Raw genomic sequence first — 16373 nt, 5'->3', positions numbered from 1 at the left:
CATACTGACCAACTCATTAATGGCATTTTGAAGGACTACTTCGCTAAGCTTTACTGTTCTCCTGCAGACTCTGCACTGGATGGTGAAATTTATCTAGCATAGATTTACCTCAGATTTAGGAGATGGATGCAGTTATGCTGAATATGCCAATCTGAGTGGAGAAAGTAGAATGGGCCATACAACAGAGACAACTGGGTAAGGCTTCAGGGCCCAATGGGCTGCGGAGCGAGTTTTATAAATTATTAAAATCAAAAATTGGACCAGTCCTGATCTCAGTTTTCAATGCTGTCATTTCCCAGGGTTCTTTGCCCAGTCACCTTAATTTGGTGCAAATTATAGTATTATTGAAACCAGGAAAGTCTCTGGACAGACCAGAATCCTACCGCCACATCTCACTCAAATTATGAGGCTAAACTTTTGGCTAAGATCTTGGCCAACCGGTTGGCCCTGGTGCTCTCTTCTGTAGTGGCAGAACCCCAGGTCAGTTTCACTTGTGGCTGTATGATCTCTAATATGAGAATTCTTACGGCTCTGGAGAGACCCCCCTCACTTTTAAATCAGTTTTGATGCCAAAAAGGCCATTGATAGGGTGGCGTGGGGGTTCCTTTATGGCATTCTAGAGCATATAGAATAGATAAGTCAAGAGGGATCAGTAATTTTCCCTGTTTGACTGAAGATGTCATGGAATACATGGTTTCCATCCAAAAATGGGGAACTGAACAGCAGAGTTGGCTCTCTTCAAATACAGAATGGACTGAAGGTTCCTCCTTTCTTTGGGACTATAAAACAGAATACCAGCCTTGAACCTGCTCTTAAAGGGAAACAGACTTGATAGTGGCCAAGTTGAGGAAATGGCGTGAGGTATCCTGTGTCAGGATTGATGAAACCAGCTTCTGATAACGCCCCCCCCTCCCGCAGGAAGCACTGAGGATGGCAAATGGACCAAATATTGCCCAGCTACCTGCTAGCCCTGTGTTTTCTTGATTGCCCCTTATTAACATACCTTTGTCCTCTCTGGGCATCTGGGAGCAGGGCTCTCTGAGAACAAAAAGCCAGACAGAGAGGCTCCAAAACTAGAGACTTCAAAGAGTAGAACCTGTGAAAATGCTCACCTTCCTTACATCAGGAAATTAAACTGGAGTTTGGCTGTGAAGGAAAGTTATTTGGTCCCTTTCTGTTCCTAAGGTATATAAAGAAGCACATGGCTCTGCTCAGCTCTTTTCTTTCTTTCTGTACACACACACACACACACACACACACACACACATCTTCAGCTACCAGAGCCCCTGGTACTGCCCCCCCCCCCCTTTCTCCTTCAGCCCTACTCCAAAGCTTTCTGTCTCAGAGCACATGGCTCTGCTTTCTTAAGCTCTTCTTTCTTTCTCTGCACCCCCCCCCCCCCATTCTTACTTTTCTCTCATTGATTCTCATCTAAACACACACCCAGATACGGCATTGCAATATTTACCTGTACTAAGTGCTGTGAGCCTATATAAGCAAATACAATATACTTTCTATCCAAACCCGTGTGGATTGTGCATTATTGAAAACCCACTGCCTCTACGGACTGGACCCGGGACCATACCTAGACAACAAATGCTGACAAGTTATATTCAGGTACTCTGGATATTTCTCTGTCCCAGGAGGATTCACAATCTAAGTTTTACCTCAGGCAATGGGGAGTTAAGTGACTTACAATGGAGGGTTAAGTGACTTGCCCAAGATCACAAGCAGCAGCAGCGGGATTTGAACCGGCCACCTTTGGATTGCAAGACCGGTGCTCTAACCACCATTAGTAACTAAGGGGCCCTTCACAATCTTCTCCAGGTCCTCCCCAAATGGCAATTTACCCTGAAAAGGCAATTTGATCAAGCACTGCTTGGAAGCCATGTCCGCCGACCAATGACAGAGTCACAAGAGGCAACCACCAACACCATCAGTTTGGCTGAAGCTTGGACCAAATCATATAAGGTATCTGTCAAATAGGCGAGGCCCATGTCCATCTGAAAGAACCCAGGAGCCCCAGACAGATCTTTCTCTTGGTCATTCTCCAGTACCGAATGAAGCCAGCTAAGAAAAGCTCTAGCCACATAAGAAATACAAATAGAGGCCTGAGCAGCAACCTGAAATGAGCACTTCAAGGAAACCTCCAGATGCCAGTCCTGCATGTCTTTCAACACTACACCCTCTACCGGTAAAGTAGTCTTCTCGGTGACCCGTGTTACCAAGGCGTAAACCTTGGGGAGAGAAAACTGCTCCACTCGATCAGCGCTCACCAGATAAAGCTGCACTATGGCCTTGACTACTTCAAGACACCATCCAGATCCACCCACTATGCAGAAATGAGTTCCTGGATAGCCTCATGAACCAGGAAACCCTCAACAGCCGCCGGGTACTAGCCATCTTACGATTAATCACCGCTGACCCAGCAACCTCCGGGTCCACAATATTCAAAGCCTCCAAGGCTTGAGAGATAAGGGACGACAGTTCCTCCTTGTGAAAGAGCCGGACTGCCAAGGGGTAATCCATGTCCTCATGGAGAAGCTCGTTCTCCTCCACGTCTTCTGGGGCAGCCATCATGGGGACCAAAGACCCCTCTTCAGACGAGACTATCTGCCTCCTTTTGAGGTTGGGGTCATCCCTGGAAGAAGCAGCTGGCAGATACTGATCCCCACTGGGGCCCCTAGGGCCAGAGCCGCAAGCGCCTGAGGGAGGGCCCATTTAGTAACATAGGCCTGATGCATAAGGAGGACAAACAAGAGAAAAAAAAAACTCTCCTGAGCCTGTCATTGCTGTAGCCATCCCAAATCCAGGCCCAGAAGGCATCCTGGACCCCCCCCCCCCATCTCACCCTCAACAGGGGAAGCAGCGGAAATAGAAACTGTAGCAGGAACTGCCTCAGCGGCGCTAGAAAAAAATGGCACACGCGCCATGCAACTCAGTGTGAGAAAGCGTACTATCAGAGAAGGGAAGTGACCCATCTACCCCGCCAGACTCAGCGCTGCACAAACTGGCCGCCAAACACCATTTCCCACATCGTGAACAGCGTTTAACTGTCTCTGCCACCATTTGGACTGCCCAAGGACAGAAGAACAAAGGAGCAGGCACTTACGCTGCCGACCTCCAATGCAGCAGGACCTCCCAGGAGAGCTGAGCAGGAAACACTCTGGCTCTCTGAACAAGGCAGAGCTCAGGCAGAAAGCGTGCACACTAAAGATCCCCCCCTTTTTTTTTCTTTTAAAGTTGTGAGGGAGGAAGGGAATCTGAGCAGCCTAGCCCAAATTCAGCCTGGGAGGAGGGTAAAGAGGGGTGCACCAGGGACCTGACCACCAGATATGCGCCCAAAGTTGGCACCCTCAGCCAATCACCCCCTCGCTCAACTGTCCACCCAGCCTAGGAGCACCCTCAAGGCCCTTGAATCCAGTTGCTGGCGAGAAGCCATCCACCACCTGCTGGATATAGAGATATACTAACTGATAGCTGGCCGTCTATTATCACTGCCTTCAGTCTTGTTTATTCCTATCTCCATCTGCTGGTAGATGAACATAACTCACCAGTTCCTGGATTCATCTGCTGCAGGCGCTAAGGAAATATTGTTACACTGACCATATCACTGTTTTGATTCCAATATATTCATCTATAACTTTGATTTCATCAGCTGTTCATAACATTACTACTACTACTACTTAACATTTCTAGAGCGCTACTAGGGTTACGCAGCGCTGTACAATTTAACAAAGAGAGACAGTCCCTGCTCAAAGAGCTTACAATCTAATAGACAAGTGAACGGTCGGTCCGATCGGGGCAGTCAAATTGGGGCAGTCTGGATTCACTGAACGGTAAGGGTTAGGTGCCGAACGCAGCATTGAAGAGGTGGGCTTTAAGCAAAGACTTGAAGATGGGCAGGGAGGGGGCTTGGCGTAAGGGTTCAGGAAGGTTGTTCCAAGCATAGGGTGAGGCGAGGCAGAATGAGCGGAGCCTGGAGTTGGCGGTGGTGGAGAAGGGTACTGAGAGGAGGGATTTATCCTGTGAACGGAGGTTACGGGCGGGAACGTAAGGGGAGATGAGGGTAGAGAGGTAGTGAGGGGCAGCAGACTGAGTGCATTTGTAGGTAAGAAGGAGAAGCTTGAATTGAATGCGGTATCTGATCGGAAGCCAGTGAAGTGACCTGAGGAGAGGGGTGATATGAGTATATCGGTTCTGGCGGAATATGAGACGTGCAGCAGAGTTCTGAACAGACTGAAGGGGGGATAGATGGCTAAGTGGGAGGCCGGTGAGGAGTAAGTTGCAGTAGTCCAGGCGAGAGGTAATGAGAGCGTGGACGAGAGTTCGGGTGGTGTGTTCAGAGAGGAAAGGGCGAATTTTGCTGATGTTAAAGAGGAAGAAGCGACAGGTCTTGGCTATCTGCTGGATATGCGCAGAGAAGGAAAGAGAGGAGTCAAAGATGACTCCGAGGTTGCGGGCAGATGAGACGGGGAGGATGAGGGTGTTATCAACTGAGATAGAAAGTGGAGGAAGAGGAGAAGTGGGTTTTGGTGGAAAGACGATAAGCTCGGTCTTGGACATGTTCAGTTTCAGGTGGCGGTTGGACATCCAGGCAGCAATGTCGGATAAGCAGTTCTTGGATGTTACAATATCATCTGAAGTTAAATACTGATGAGACCCCTGTCTCTGGAAGGCCTTACATGATTATTTACTCACTTTATGGAATTGTACAGTCACTGTGGATCCTCTTATTCTGTTCGGCCGTTATGTTTTTGGAGACCCAATGCAGCGAGGCATGAAAAGTTTTTATTCTCTCTCAATCTTGTTTGGTATTAAAACTATCTTGTATTTTTGACTACAACCTGCTCCTCCAACATTACAGTAATGGTGCAGTTATCTGACTGACCAATTACTTTTGAAATGTCTTCAAATTGAAGATCTTAACACCGCAAAAGGACTAGCATTCTAAGACCGATGGAAACCTTTATGGCTCACCTTGCCTCACACCCTGCATGGAGTAGGCTGATAAACTTATAATTTTGTTTGTAATATTGCAGACTGTTTGGTGGCACTTACCATTTAATTTGCTGTTATTGGGAGGGAAAGGGATTGGATTTGTTAATTTAAAAAAAAAATGTTTTGTAATAAAAAAAACTTGTTGGCATTTAATCGAAAAGAATTTACACAAACATTGATGAGACCAAATTTTTACTTCTTGACAATAATCCTGACCCTCAAGTGGCCCATATACTAGTAGGTCGAAATGTATACACTACCCCTGTAGTGAAGATACCTCGCAATACAACACAAATAAATTAATAACCACTGACACACCAAAACTGAATCTTCCAATTTCGGATACCCTAAAAATTCTTGGAGTTACCATCGATCGACACCTAACACTTGAGAGTCACGCGAAAAACACAACCAAGAAGATGTTCCATTCAATGTGGAAACAGAGTAAGACCTTTCTTCCCAAGAACCGTCTTCCGCAACCTGGTACAATCAATGGTACTCAGTCATCTAGGTTACTGCAATGCACTCTACGCTGGCTGCAAAGAGCAAATAATCAAAAAACTTCAGACAGCTCAGAACATTGCAGCTAGACTCATATTCGGCAAAACAAAATACGAAAGCGCCAAACCTATACGAGAAAAACTGCACTGGCTCCCACTCAAAGAACGTATCACGTTCAAAACTTGCACCTTAGTTCACAAAATTATTCACAGAGACACACCAGCCTACATGTCAGACCTGATAGACTTACCACCCAGAAATGCCCAAAAATCATCCCGTACATTCCTTAATCTTCACTTCCCAGGTTGTAAAGGTCTTAAATACAAACTAACACATGCATCAACCTTTTCCTACCTGAGCACACAATTCTGGAATACGCTGCCACAAAACCTAAAAACGGCCTATGAACAAACCAACTTCCGAAGTCTACTGAAGACCCATCTCGTCAACAAGGCATACAACAAAGATCAACAAATATGAATTTCTGTACACACATCCAGAATTGCCCCTACAATATTTGCTTGCCAAACTACTAACATGTTTCTTCATTATCATGTTACCCAAGATCCTCTATTATTACTAAATGTACATTTTCTTTATAATTCTTATACATTTCCTAAATATCTCTTAATATGTCTGCTTGTTAAAAAAACTTCCATGTTCTATCATTATCATGTTACCAAAAATTCTCTGCTATTACTAAATGTATACTTTCTCATGCATTCTCACTATTCATGATGTATTGTAAGCCACATTGAGTCTGCAAAGAGGTGGGAAAATGTGGGATACAAATGCAATAAATAAATAAATTACTTTATACAACCCTTTGGGATTTGGATTGGCGGTTTTTCCTGCATCCATATGATTAAGAATTTCATTGAACACAGCCATCAATGCCGATTCTGTGCTCTGTCCTGCCCTAACCGAAACCTGAATTGTCTCACATAGAAAATATTAACTTCACAACATTTTGATAATTGTTGAAATAAAGTCTTCTCAACCAGTCTGGCCACAAAAGGTAATTTGTAATGGGGCAAAAATGACATAAGGTAGAAGGATACAAATTAGGCTTCCTCCAACTCTGGATGTTAAATTGACTCCAGCTACTGGCACTATACCACAATTTAGATTGGAATTAATTAGATACAGTAATGGGTCAAAAAATGGACAAAGAGTCCCACACTACTATTGAGAAAACTGGATCCACAGGGGAAGAAGCAAAATTCATAGTGGTGAACAGATGTTCCAATCAAACATAAGAGAAAAAAAATCTAGAAAGAGCTACTCCTGGAATTCTGTACACAAATTCAAAATTTTATGCAAAAGGTTTGAAAATTCTGTACACATTTTAAACTTTTGCTAACCTATCCACATCTGTTGGCATCACGTCACAGAAAATGGATTTTATTTAGTGCCTAATTAAGCTGTAAAATAAGTGACACTAATGAGCAAGTTAATTTGATAAATATTTTTTAAAAAGCTATATGTGCCAAAACTAAAAAAGATGAAACAGCTAGTCTTTTGCCTGCATTTTCTAGCTATTGCCACATGCCAGTTCAAATAACATTTTCACTTAGAAATCACAACTTATTTAATATTCTAAGTTACACCTGGCCTTTATTGACTAATTCTTATAATGCCAAAATTCACAAACAAATGGATCACCAATTGTAGTATAAATAGATTTGTAGTGCATGGTTAATTAGTGTCATGTTTTCTATTTAAGCTTTGTTGTTTACTTATAGCTAGTTACAACGCAAGCTTTGGGAACTGCTCCACATTTGGCAACTGAATAAAACTGCATACTTGGCAGCTGTTCATACTAAATGACAGCAACAAAAGGGCTCAAACAAATTATTTTTTCAGCTCTGTTTTCATCTCAGCAAAGAGGGGCTGTATTTACAAAGCTCTATTCAGCAGTACTTCAGAAGGCTGTTATGCAGCTGTTTGTGTATACAAAATAAGGTGTAAAAACTCCTGCATAGAGCTAACCAGAGCTATTCTTCAGTCTGATCAGAACCGAATGACCGAAGACAGTCCTGTTCTTGTTTTGGTTGCAGAAGGGTGACCAGATAGCTCCATGAGTGTTACTTGGGTGGTGGGGAGGAAGTAGGTTTATGTTTGTTTTTTGTCTTTTTTTTTTTTTTTTTATTCCAAAGTATTCTGACCTTGTTGAAACAGCAGGCTTGTACATGCTGGAATGTTTTGTGCATGAATTGCTGGATTCAATAAAACTGTACCACTAATCACAATTTTATTTGGTTCCCCTGCAGCAATGGGTCTGCATATCAGTTTGGTATATGCAGACTAAGCCTCACCATTATTACTATTCCCCACTGAACTGCTTTGTCTGTCACTTACTCTTGCTCCCTTCAACCCACAATTTATTCTACATTAAATTTAACCTTCTATTTTACTGTGCTGTACACTGTAACCCTTTGTTTTACAGGCTTTACATTACAATTACAGTACAAAAAATTAGGAATGATACTTTGTTTTATCACATGATTGCAGACATTAAGGGAGTCTTTTAGGAATCCTGGTGGTAAATGCCTATGAGCATCTCGGCGTTTACCGCCAGCTGATTTCTACCAGGAGCTAAAAATGCTAATGTGGCTTAGTAAAAGACCGTCAAAGATAGTTGCCCTTACAATCTAAAAGACAGTTCAAAAATCTAGTAGATGTGGTTCTTCACATTTATAAATCAATAATGCACAATGTGCTCTAGGCCAGCATTCCCTAACCAAGGAAATATGAGATTTTTCCATGAACTGAAGCTGATAGAGATACTGAGGCAGATTCAAGCTTACAGAAGTGACATTTTGCCAGCAATAGCAAAATGTTACTTCAATCCACCCTGGCCCCAAGACTCATCTAGTCAACACATGAAGATAGCAGACAGTACATACTTGTTGCTTTACCCTTTTGCCTGCTTGCTTCTGCAGCAAGAATCATACCCCATTGTCTTGGGAGACCTGCCAGCCCTTGATTTTGGAGAATTAGACAACAGAATTAAACTACCCTTTGTTTACACAATGCTTTGAAGATTGAAGTTACTTAGTTCTTCCTACTGGAGACTATCCTCTGTTCAGATGTAAAATATTTACATTTTAATGTACATTTGCTTTATGGATTATTTGCTACAATCCACATGGTATTTGGACTTATTTCTTGGAAAAGAAAATCAAATCCTACATTAAATGCTGCTCACGGACAACAGTGCACAAGGAGTGAGAAATAGACCAGACTAACTAGAGACTTCAATCGATGGTAGAAAGTTTATCGGTGAAGGCTCGACACCATACCGCGTTTCGGCCACTGGCCTGCTTCAGGAGTCTTTATATAAAATATGTGAAAACATCAAATGGTCAATAAACATTGATGCCAGAAGATGGAAAAATATGGTCTTAAAAGACCTTATTGTGGAATTCCATCAGTTCTGGGTAAAGTGAGCTGTTGCGGCTCTAAAATCCAGATTTCAACAGATGAGCCCAACAAGAAACAGGATATCCTCAACGAAATTTGGCTATTACTGTATTCTATAGAACACTTTAGAAAAATGAGCACAAAATAGTTTATTACTGCTGTTTCTACCTGCTGCAATAATTTTTAAAGCTATTTTTGTGATTTTCAATTTTACTTCATTATATAGAGAGATGTGCATGCAGGGAGGGGGGCTGGATGGGGCGTGTGTGCACGTGCAGGGAGGGGAGCTGGATGGGGCGTGTGTGTGCACAGGGAAGGTGTGCACGCAGGGACATGGGCTGGATGGGGCGAGTTTGTGCATGCACGCAGGAGGGGGCTGGAAAGGGTGTATGTGTGAACAGGGAGGGGTGCTGGAGTATATGGGTAGGGAGAGGGGCTTGAAAATAAGCTGGATGGAGTGTGGAAGCAGGAAGGGGCACGTGCAGGGAGGGGGCGTGTTTATATGGGTGCAAAGGGAGGAGTTCTGGAGTATATGGCTAGGGAGTGGGGCTTGAAAATTAGCTGGATGGTTGTGAGGAGGGGGGGGGCTGAAGTAAAGCTGGATGGAGTGTGGATGAAGGGGGGGGGGGCTAGAAAAAAAAAATCACCAAGCACAGATTTCACGATTTATTTATTTTTAAATGAGGATGATGGGTGGAAGGGGGGGGGGGGGGGGGGGGGGGGAATTTGCTTTAAAATTGTTTTTGAATGCATGATATTTGTGGCTATAAAGATAACACAATGTTTACAATTATTGAGGGGTCCTTTTACCAAGCTGTACTAAAAGTGCCCTGCACTAGTGGCAGGGGGCCATTTTTTGCACGTGCTGCAGACTTTTTTTACTGGAGCAGGTAAAGGTTGAACATAGCCAGGGCCATGCGGTACAACTGCTCTTACTGCGTGGCCATGCGAGGAAGCACTTACCGCCACCCACTGAGGTGATGGTAAGGGCTCCTGCGCTCAGTAGCGCGAGGTGCTGCCCAATTACCACCAGTTTAGCACTGTGCTAAAAATTACAGCCCTATTTTCCACAGCACAGGAAATGGCGCACACTGGGGCTGGAACTACTGCCGGAGCCGGCGTTGGGCCAGCAGTAGCTCCAGATTAGCGTGCGAAAGCCCACGCTAGGCTTACTGGCACATTGTAAAAGGGCCCCTGAACTTTAAACACAATCTTAATACTCATTTGTTAAATGATAAAATATCTTTAAAAACTGATGGTGTGCTTTGACAATTTTTGCACCTTGTAAGTGTGCCATGAGATGAAAAAGTTTGAAAATCACTGATTTAGTTTCAGAAACACCCCAAATCCCCTTGTTTTCCTTTCTGTTAAACCTTCCTATTTTTCCTTATTGCTCTCTTAACTTCTTTTAAACCTAACTAAATTTTGGTTTTTGTTGTTTCAATTCCAAAGGTCCAGATTCATTTTGAATTGTTTACTAGCCTATGATGTAGATATAGTGCTAAAAACATGTCAGATAATGACTAGGACTATATTTATCAGACTCTTAGACCCCCTATCTCCAACTTGCACATTTTCGTTTTTAATTCAGTCATTTGATAGCTCCTACTAGTTCTGTCTTCCTCTGCTCAACTAGTTTACTGCCTCCTTTTGTGTCATTAGCCAGTCCAGGCTTAGACACTGCTGCCTATACCTCTTGTTGCTGACACATTAATCTTAGGTGCCAGGTCTCAATTTCTAGTTGCTGGTGCTTGGAGTTTAAGCCGTTGCCTGAAGATGAAGCAGCCTATGCTTGACTCTTAATATTGGTCAAAATCTAAGCAACTCAGCTCTCTCATTTCTACATATTGAAGAATTAGGAAAATGTTGAAGAGCTGAATTAAATATACTTTCAAACATACTATGCAGATTTTCCTTCTTGTAGCTTTCTATTTCTGTAATACGTAACAAACTTAGGGGCCCTTATACTAACCCGTGTAAGTGTCTACGCACACCCAACGCGTGCCAAAATGGTGCAAAATAATTTTTGGACGCGCGCCAAGTGCCACTTGACGCTCGTAGGTCATTACCACCCAGATACTATGCGAGTCTTTACCGTTAGGTCAATGGCTGGGCAACCCAAGAGATTTTTTGGAGATGAGACAAGAAGCTAGAAGCCTAGGTGCTAGTTTCCAGCTGAAATATCCATGTAAATGTGTTCAATATTTAGGAGTTAGAGGTTTTTCAACTTCCAGAACAGATTAGGATTTTTTTGGACTCAAAAACTGGTCAATGTTGCTCATGGCAGTAATGAAGTAGAAAATTAATCATTGCTTTTTTAGGGTTACAAGTTAGTTTGTCATTTCTGATATAAGTTTCTTAATTACTTGGCTCCCTTTTTCTTTTTCTCCCTCTTCTCCTTTTTGTAATTCGTGGTCTAATATTTCAATAGGACTATTGTTTGTTTTTTTACTTTTGATATTCTTTTTGCCTTGAATATATTTCAAGATATTTATATTTATATTTTTCATTTTCTAAACGTTTGATTATATATGTGTAAAATAAAATTTCAATTAAAAAAAACTACATAAAACTAGACAGGACAGAGGATATATAACAAGAGTAAAAACCAAACACATCCTTGTTTATTCTTGCAAACTGTGTGCTGTCAGTGTGATCCTCTCGTCACCTAAATATTTGAAAAGGTGAAGGTAAATAAGTGGGCTTTTAGGGAGGGCTAAAACATATGGATTGTTCAGTAAGAAGATTGATAAGAAGGGAATTCTATAAATCAGGAGCAGTACAAAAGAACATCAAATGTCGAGAGGATTCCAGGCAAAAGCAATGGATTGGAGGAAGTGATAAACAGTAGGCTACTGATGAACATAAAACACAAGATCTTCTATTGACAGAGCCTGTTTTGTTTCTGCCTCAGACTTAATCCGGTCTCTTCATATTTACATTGACGATTCTGCATACATTTCCCTTATTTACTCTCTTGTTGCAACCCGCCTGGACTATTGTAACTTTTTTTTTTTTTAGTCTCCCAGCCTGCTCCTTAAAACGTCTTCAAACTGTGCAGAACACTGCTGTCCATATCCTCACTAATACTCACCGCCATGACATTACCCCTCCTCTTATTCAGCATCACTGGCTTCCGATTACTTTTCGCATTCAGCACAAGATTCTAACAGTAGAACATAAGGTTCTACACTAAGGGATTCCCTCCCATCTTGCTTCACTTCTAGTCCCCTGAGCCCCTTCCGGCACCCTCCACTCAGCCACTACACAATGCCTAGCCCCACCTCCAGTCCATTTATCTTGCCTCGAGTCTACCCATACTCTGCCTTCTTTTTCAGGGTCCCTATTCTCTGGAACTCGCTTCCTCAAGGTCTTCGTTCTGATCACATACAAAGTTTCCTGCCGCTCTAATCTTTCCTCTTTAGCTTTTCCTCAGAGCTCTGATGGCTGACATGATGTGCTATGATCAGTGGAGCGTCTTGTCCTGTCTCCTTCTCCTCCCACCCCTTTTTTTCTGTCCTATGATTTGATGGAGTTCCTCTCTCTTATTTTCTGTATCTGATAGTCTGCAAACCACCTTGGTTGTTATGTGAAAGGCGGCATATCAAATCTGAATAAACGATAAACAAGATGGAGTATAAGGAGTGATGACTGAAGAAAGATACAGAGTTCCGGTATAGAGTACCTTCTGTGTTAGGTCCTCAGGACACACCTAGCCATTCAGGTCTTCAGGACACACACAATAAATATTCATGAGATAAATTTGCAAACAATGGAGGTAATCTCTCTCATGAATATTCATTGTGGGTATCCTGAAAACCTGACTGGCAAGGTGTGTCCCGAGGATTGGGTTAAGAACCCTATGTTAGGGTGAGGATCTTGAAGTGGACAAAAAACGGAATGGGATGCCAGAGGTGGTGCGCCAGGAGAGGCATGACAGTCAGATCCATGGGCATGTGAAAGGAACTGAACTACAGTATTCTAAACAGTCTGGAAATGTTTGAGAAGAATTTTAGGAAGACCAGTTAATCAAGACAGGAAGAAACAAGGCAGCAGAACAGTGTAGCACAGGAATTATCCAGGTCATTGCACATAGAACAAATAAGACGAAGAGAATAGAAACAGGATTTCATAACTGAAGAAATGTGGGAACTGAAGGAAAAACTATGGGTGAGGGATCACATCCAGATATTTCAGTGTCAACCAGTTTCAACAGAGAGCTCTGAAGAGAGGGAACCGGGGGGGGGGGGGGGGGGGGGAATGAAGAACAGACAGTGGTCCAAAAGACAACTGACTTAGAAGGCTTTAACACAAGATGGTAAGAGGAAAAGCCAATGACCAAGTGCATCTAAACAGGAATGTAGAACAGATAGATTGAGATTATAAGGGTCCTGGGTAGAGACCAGAAGTATGTTTGCCTAAGTATAAAACATAGAGCTGGTTCTCCTTCAGTGTATGCTTTTTATTAAAGCTTTAAATGCCAATACAATAATGCATAGGAGGCTTAACGCACACGAGTTCTGTGTAGTTTACTGTGCAATGGGTATCCTGTGTACAAAAGAGCTTAGTGCGCGCAATTTGCTTTAAAACCTGGATGCAAAGAACTGTGCACAAGACCTGAAAGCTTTCTAATGCTGGAGATTTAGTACTTGTTTTCAGGAGCAAAAAGCTTGCTCACTTTTCTGTGGCTAATATTAATGAGAAATTTCTGCCAATATAAACTATCTGCAACTTTTTTTTTAACTGAAAAGGAGAGGGATAATCTAGCAAAAGAAAAAAGTGGATAGGGGAAGAGATGCAAATGTGATTGTGTGGCCAGTGTGTTAAAGGGGAAGGTGATACAGATGTGAAATGATGTGTAAATAACACATCGTATCACACTAATATTTATGCGCAGAATATACATTTGGCATTCCAGATATGCACATCTAATATGCATAACCTGATACTCGCCTATGCAGTGTAGGTGCATGCAAGGCTCCTCCAGGTTCCAGTACAATCTCTGTAAAAAATAACTACAGCCAATGAATGCTTGATGCACTAGAACATACCCATGTTTCCATGGCAATTACAATACACTTCCATATCAATACACATTTTTTATTATGAATTGTTTACTGCATCAAGCATTAACTTAATTTTTGTTTGTTTTACACTGCATTAGGAAAACACTGTGCTGAGCTTCAGCACACAGCTCTAACGCATGGCTTATTATACTGGCCTTTCTGAATCAACTGTTTCCTCAAGCATAAAGAAAGGTCCTCCAGAACCCATTCCCAACTCAGAGACAGAGTCTGGGCCTGAGAAGATTTGGCTATCAACTCTACTATCCCCATCCCAATAAGAAACCCACAGTACTAGCCCAAATCCTCCTGAAACAGAATTCATAGATAAGAGCAGATACAATGACTGTATCTACAGATAGGTGTATCAAGTGTGGCACAAACATAAAAGAACAATCCCACATTCTACTAGCAAGCTTGACCTAAGAGGGGCATAAGGGAACCTCACTCATCTGAAAAGGCAATGCCTAGAAAACATATCAAACATTTATTTTGAGAAACAAGGGTGTTATAGCCTGAAGCTGGATAACAGGGACGTTAGTGTACAGACTATGAAAAAAACAGTGTAAATGGTAACCATCTTGTTTTGTAAAGTAACTTTTTTTTCTTAACAACCTTCCAACTATCTAGCATTAGACTATAAGTAACTTTATTTCTCATAAGTGATAAGCAATAAAACTGATTACATAGTTTTAGCTCTCATACACAGACCTAAAATAACCCCTTGCTGCTGAACATGAGCAACTCCCAAGGTCTTTGTCCATTCCTGGCTGATTCACAAAGTTTTGGTTAAAGAATGCGTATCTGCTTTGCGAAACATACTATATTAAACAAAGATCGGGCATGAAACTTAAAACACTGGATGAAGAAAAATACCAACTGCGGTTCTCCAGTGAAAACTATTAGTGCTATTGCGTCCACTACTAAGCAGGTCTTCTTCCAATTTTGCAGCCCAGGATGGTTTCTTGCAGTGTTACAGCCAGTATTTTGGAGGTGGGTGGGTGACTGGGGGTGGGGGAGGATGGAAATGTCACTGCCCACTTCCTAAGCCGCGTTACATTTATCAGTTTATACATAGCTGATAGGAGACGTATACCGTGCTTTACAGATTACATATTTGATGCAGTCTCAACAACTAACGGTAGCGTAACTATGGGTGTCTGATTTTTAACTGTTCTCTGGTCAAAAAGCAGCAGCAAAATACTTTCCCCTAAACTCTTACATCAAATAAATGCATGGCACTTTCCCAGTTTTTGCTCGACTAACACAAAACCATTACACTTCGCTCCCAACCAACCAGCAGGACACAAACCCTTCTTAAGTAGTTTCCAGAAGGAATGTCATGTCATGTCATGTCTTCTCACGGTACGGGAGGAACAGTCAACAGGCTCACTGGCTAAATCCCCCCGGGGATTGAAGAGGGGCGCAACTCTGCTTCCTTTGCTCAGGAGATCAGGGCTGAGGTTCAGGCCACTGCCACGTCCAGCCTCAAATCAGGCTGGCTATAATGCCGGGGCCTGCAGCCCCCCTCGCGCCCTCCCTCCACGCGGACACGCTCCGGCCACGTAGTCGGGGGAAGGGCAACGCACGAGCTCAACCTTACCTGCAAGAAAAATAAGGGACAGCTCCGGCCGGCCTAAAATCCGTTACAGCAAGAGCTCTACGTCAGCAGCAGCAGCGCCACCCTCGTCTCCTCCTCCTCCTCTTCCCTAGGATGTGTGTGGTCGGCCCCGTTTTCCCAGCCAGAAAATACTTCCTCCACTGCTAGAGGAAAGCTAGGCTTCGCCGCCGGTCCTGACAGCTACACAACACAATATGGCGCTCAGGAGGCGGGCAGGAAGGCGGGGGCACAGCGCTGACCCCTTCGAAGCCGACAGGAAGCGCGGCAGCAGCGCCCGTTATATATGTACCGACGTGTAGGGAGGTCGAGGAGAGCCATGGCTGCGGGATAATGGGCGCCATGGAAAGGCTTAAAATTCCATGGCCCGGCAATATTAGCAACGCTCAGCAGAGTTTATCAAGTCCCTGAACTGTAATGTTGAAAACACTGAAAAGTTGACTGATCAGGGAGAAACTGAGACGGGGATGATAGGAAGAATAGTGTTTGTGCTAGGGGGGAAAAAAAATAATAGCGTCAGCTCTGCAATGGTGTTCCAGAACTTACACAGCAGCTGCACCACGAGCGTGAAAAACAAGCACAGAGGAGCGCGTGATTAAATTTGGCACAAGATCCAGGACGAAGGCTCAGTAGGAACTACTAGGAAGGCAGTAGGACGTGGACTGCGGCCCACCACCTCCCAATGCCTTTCTACTGAGGTATATCCTCCCACCCAGGGATGAGAAAAATACATGCTGAATCTTTTTTTTTTTAGCCCAGCTTTG

At 43.1% G+C, this 16373-nt stretch overlaps 1 protein-coding gene across 2 annotated transcripts in view; it reads right to left on the bottom strand.

Annotated features, from left to right (window-relative positions):
- The window catches only part of RDX (radixin), an 88584-nt gene extending 72734 nt beyond the window's left edge, over window positions 1-15850 (bottom strand). Inside the window, exon 1 of one of the 2 annotated variants that reach the window (XM_030200277.1) lies at window positions 15595-15850. The gene's annotated coding sequence lies outside the window, so the exon portion shown is untranslated. Of the gene's footprint in view, window positions 1-15303; window positions 15532-15594 lie in introns of those variants that run through there. The other variant, XM_030200278.1, reaches the window with a different exon arrangement.
- Window positions 15851-16373: the final 523 nt, after the last annotated feature.

The sequence above is a fragment of the Microcaecilia unicolor genome, chromosome 4 (genome assembly GCF_901765095.1).
Source record: "Microcaecilia unicolor chromosome 4, aMicUni1.1, whole genome shotgun sequence".
Classification (NCBI taxonomy): Eukaryota; Metazoa; Chordata; class Amphibia; order Gymnophiona; family Siphonopidae; genus Microcaecilia; species Microcaecilia unicolor.
Note: the sequence above shows the minus strand (reverse complement) of the source record. Positions and strands in the feature narration are given on the sequence as shown.